Here is a 5,000-nt window from a genome sequence, read left to right on the forward strand (position 1 = left end):
ATTGAATTGAATTGAATTGAATTGGATAAAGGGACCCTCTTTCTGGCGGTTTACCCGAAGCACAATGCACATAGCGAATTGGACAGCTCAGACCCCCCGATGTGCGTGCACCTACAGACAAAAGACGGGTGTCATATTCGATGGACAGTAAAAACCGAGAGGAGACCTAAACGCCCATGCAACACGAAGCAGCCATACGCGTGAATTCCACACAAAAGTCGGGGATCTGCGATGCAGGTGCTGAGAAAGATACGAGCCTCCTTTGTCTTCCGTTCATCCTCAACGTTGAATACCTGTTCTACAATTTCAAAGATACGGAATACATGCCGGCTGAGCGGTTGCCTATGATTTTGCTTATTTCCAGATCAAAGGCGTAGAACACAACCCGTAAAGACTGGTAAGACAGGTTCAATCACGGTTCAAGAACTACCATTCACTGCGGCCTCGGAGAAAACGCTATCCAGACGCTGGAGTCAGGCACACCTAAGATCCCCCTGTCATTGACAAAAGTAACTACCGAAGCTGGACGAAAACGCGAGATACTTCGAAGGCTCATAGAACGACCTCGAGAGATTTCAGATCGGCTGCCACAAGAATAGAAAACCTAGGTAGCACGTTCCGTGAAAAACACAATCACCCTCTGGTTCTCTTGCTATTGACTTGACCGCCAATGACAGACGCGGACACTAGATGGTACAAAAGCCGATGAACGGAAGGCAAGGAGAAAGTCACTGGATCCTTGGAGTTCGTGGTATGTCCAAAGCACTCCACAACAAAGTGCATTACTAGTAGGACAGCTCCGAAAGAAGCCATTGGAACAACTCATGGCACAAATTACCATCCTTGGCAGTTGCAGTCGGCACCCCGCCATTCTTCAAACGCCTGTGCCTGTAATAGACAGGCTTGGGACCATTGCACATCAAGCTTAATCCTTAGAACGCTCAATGAGGCCAAGTAATCATTAAAAAAAATTCACCTGCATGACAACAAGAGCTGTCCACTTGAAACTTGTGGAACGAGCAAAACGTCTGCAACCATTTAAAACAATAAATGATGAGTCAATTCCGTTCTTTCGCGGGAGGTTTGCGTGGTCACCCGGGCGCGTTTTCCTGTTGGCACGCTGCGACTGGGAGAAAACAATTTTGTAGGCGCCCAAGGGTAACGAATAATAAGGAAATAATGCAGAGTTGGAACGTCCCCCAACGATTGAAGGTGTTCTATCTGAAGATTTTCTCGTGATGGCGAGTTTTTAATGGACGTGGTAATACCCCTCATGCCAGTCATCAAGGATTGGCGTCGTGGAAACCCTCATCAAGTCAGTCAGACAAAGTCTGAACGCTACATGCATAAACCTCACGCCTTTACCGAAGAGCATGGAGAACAGTTCTCCGCGGAGACAACCTACGTCATCAATGGACGTCCTTATACCCAACTCTAGCCTGACAGGATATGGGAAAGCCCGCCTATTACTCCAAACGATAGTTTTTCCCCTCATATGAGCATCATCTTTCAATTCCCTCAACACAGAAGCCAGAAGAAAGGAGAACCCAAGACATCTTTTAATGCAACTACAGACATCGCGTGAAACGAATTTTAGTGATGCATGATGATGAGATAACTCTTGCGCCAAATCGGTACTTCCACGAGAATACAGGTTTCACACCAGAGTCGTGAACAGACGCACGAAATCCAGAGTGGAGTAGACAAGTCTGCCTCACACCTTCACGTGCGGCGACGACTTTTAGTTCTCGAGATAGACCCGAAAACTCACAAAAAGATGGTGATCCCCATGGAAGTATCATCGCGTAATACCGACGGTCATTGCAACATAACCAGGACAACGCAATTGCCAGGGTTTGGTCTAGGAAGACAAGAATCAAGACTCAGGACGGTGAATCCGACAGGCCGATTCACAAGCTGTGTCTATCTGTTAAGTGCGTCGGCCGTATCGCAACAGGAGGCGGCTAAACATAGTTAAATGGCGAACCTTTCTTCAATCAAGGAATACATAGACCAGCATTATGTAATAGACATTACGTTATTTGACTTTGGCTTAAAGATTATGTTTAGGCCTAATGTTAGCATTAGTAAAGGTTTGGGTTGTTTCAGCTATGGTGAAACAATGACCTGCAACCTGCAGTTTACACCCTCGAATGTCCCTCCCCATTTCAGCACTCACTCTGCCTCCCTCCTTCCCTCCCTTTTTAGCGCTTGCTACGCAGGCTTATAATTCTCAGCCATAAGGCCTAAGTCTGATTCTTTTTATTCAGTTTATTGGGGTCACGTTTTCCTTGTACATGCCTGGGATTTTATAAGCCAATAATCGTAATTTTTAAACAAGAATGAAATCAATTAAGATTCATTTCATTTCTTTTTCTAATTTTAGTTTTCAACAAATACTTTTGACTGTCAGCTAGTTGACTTGATTGGTTGAGCATCTGACAACCGTGCCGGAGGTCACAGGTTTGTACTTGGCCGAATTAACTGTTGAGACAGCTCTCAGTGCCTTTCTAATGTTAAATCTGCAAATGGTCAAACTTTCAAGTTTCTGGGATAAGGACAATAAACCTTATTAATATAGGAAACCCTGTGGGACAATTAAACCACTCACAATACTCTCAAGAGCAAGATATGGAATTCTCTGTGTTGTGGTCTGTTTGTGCTATTCTTTCGCCGTCTACCAAATGTGGCCTGCTTAATGTGATATTTCACCTCCCATAACAGGAACATTGGGTCAAAGAATGTGGGAAGTAGAAATAAACAGTAGGATTAGGAACCCTGGTTAAGCCGCCCTTTAGTCATGATGATGATGACAATAATAATAATAATATAATAATAAATAATAATAATAATATATAATAATAATAATAATAATAATAATATAATAATAATGAAAGAAGTCATGATGCTCACACTTATCTGGAAAATTTAACTGAGTGACTTCATAGCTCCGTTGGTAGATCACTGCATCAGCATAGCAGAGGTCATGGGTTTGAGTCCTGTTAAGCCACCTGAATTTTTCAGGCGTCTATAAGAGACCTTTTTTTTTTTCAAATTCTCCACTTAAGTGCAAGGATCACCTCTCCCTTTCATCTACAGTGTATAACCCACACTTCAAATAAATACATCAACTCCATTCATTGAGCCCAACAAATATTGACCTGCTCTCAACTCAATGGCTTCATAGCTCAGTTAGTAGAGCATTGCACCAGGGGCCGGTTGTTCGAAGCCTAGATAGCGCTAACCCTTGGTTAAGAGGTATCAAATCCTATACGTTTCCATGGCATTTAACGCTGGTTAGCGCTAACCATGCTTCAAGCAGACAACTGCGAGGATCACTTCTCCCATTCATCAGTAACCTGCACTTGAAATATATACATTATTTTATTTCATTCAATAATAACAATAGTAATTCTTTCTATTAAGTTATCTTGCTGAGCACTACCAGTTGGGAGAATGTTGCAAGTCTAATCACATAGAATAAAACCAGGTGAATTAATTAAAATGATTTTTTTTTTTTTTTGGTGACAGGGGAAAACTGCTCAGAATAGAGTAGACCACCAAATTCAACCCACGTGCAGGACTAAATCTGGGAATTGAACATGAACCATGATTAGTGATTGCTGACTTTTAGCCTCAATTAGCATTGTAATCATAGGAAGAAGCTAATAACCAAAATGCTTACAAAAAGAAGATTGAAATCAAGACGCTTAGGTTGCTCTCAGCAAACTCTTGCACTTCCCTTGTGCTCTCCAAAGTTTGGGCACAAGTGCTTCTTAACTCCACATACACACAGTAAAGCAAATCCCTAACCAAATTACTTCTAAAATTATCAAGACCAACTTTTGAGTGAAAATGACAATGAAGACTCAAATATCAGGTGTGTCAATATCCAATTTGAAATTGTGCAAAGATTTTCTTGTCAAGCATGTGTTTTTAGAAGGCTGGTCTAAAACACTAATAAAGACTAGAAGGCCTTGTCCACGGATGAACAACTAAGCCAAGAGTTTACCCTAGAACTGAAACAACATTTTTGTCAAGTGGCTAGGGTTAGCAGACAAATTTATCTATAACAAGGTGACATGTAACTGACCTGTGACCTGTGATCCGAGTGTTTTAAGCCTGTCGGTTTTTTATAAAAAAGAATTTGCCTGAGCTTAGGCATGCAAATGTTATAAAAATTCTATAAAACTTACAATAAAACTGTCCATAATAATAACCAAGAAAGGAGAAAATCGGAGCGCTCGTAGAAAGTAATAATTAATATGACTCCGAAGAACTCTTAGTAAAAGCAGCAGGTCTAAAACACAGGTCACATTCCACAGGTCACTCGTTGCAGGTCATCGTTTACCTTTTTGAAAATAACCCAAAACCCTCAATTTGGCTAACTAGGACTAAAAACCAACCTTAGGCCTAGGGTTAGCCAAATTGAGGGTTTTGGTTACTTTCCAAAATCAAAACTGCAACGATTGACCTGATGTGACCTGCGTGTTAGACCCGCTGTCCAACGTGACGTCATTGCCCCCATGTTGGTGGTCGAAAACGAAAGATCTCTCATTAGCTTCTTTTGGTCGTACATTCCTCTGTTATTGGTGTCTCTAGGGGTTGGTTGAAATCGAACTCGGGTCGCACTTTTGGAGGGAGAGTGCTGTCACCTCCTCGCCAACACTGCTCCTCTAATCCTGCAAGAAAAACTCGGAATTTGCTGACGGCGATAAGAACCTGTTTCAGTGTCCTGCAATGTCTCGTTCTGTTGCTAATATGGCTGTTCCAGCTGTTCTCATTTTTCCGTTGCACTTCGATCGAAACGGGCTCCAGCTAATCACAACAAGAAACCTTTCTGGGGGGCATACGCAGGTAGCTAAGGCGAAAAAATAAAGCAAAAACGATAAATATTTGATTTAATTTAAAACGATAGCAATTAAAACTAAGGTGCCTTTGACAAAATGAAACAGAGTTAACAACTGGTTTCCGAAAGAAGAATCATACAATGATGCTCA

At 41.9% G+C, this 5,000-nt stretch overlaps 1 protein-coding gene across 1 annotated transcript in view; it reads left to right on the plus strand.

Annotated features, from left to right (window-relative positions):
• The window catches only part of LOC138052481 (DNA mismatch repair protein Msh2-like), a 229,291-nt gene that overhangs the window by 90,256 nt on the left and 134,035 nt on the right, over positions 1 to 5,000 (plus strand). The gene's annotated exons all lie outside the window — the stretch shown is intronic.

The sequence above is a fragment of the Montipora capricornis genome, chromosome 6 (assembly GCF_036669925.1).
Source record: "Montipora capricornis isolate CH-2021 chromosome 6, ASM3666992v2, whole genome shotgun sequence".
In the NCBI taxonomy this organism is placed as follows: Eukaryota; Metazoa; Cnidaria; class Anthozoa; order Scleractinia; family Acroporidae; genus Montipora; species Montipora capricornis.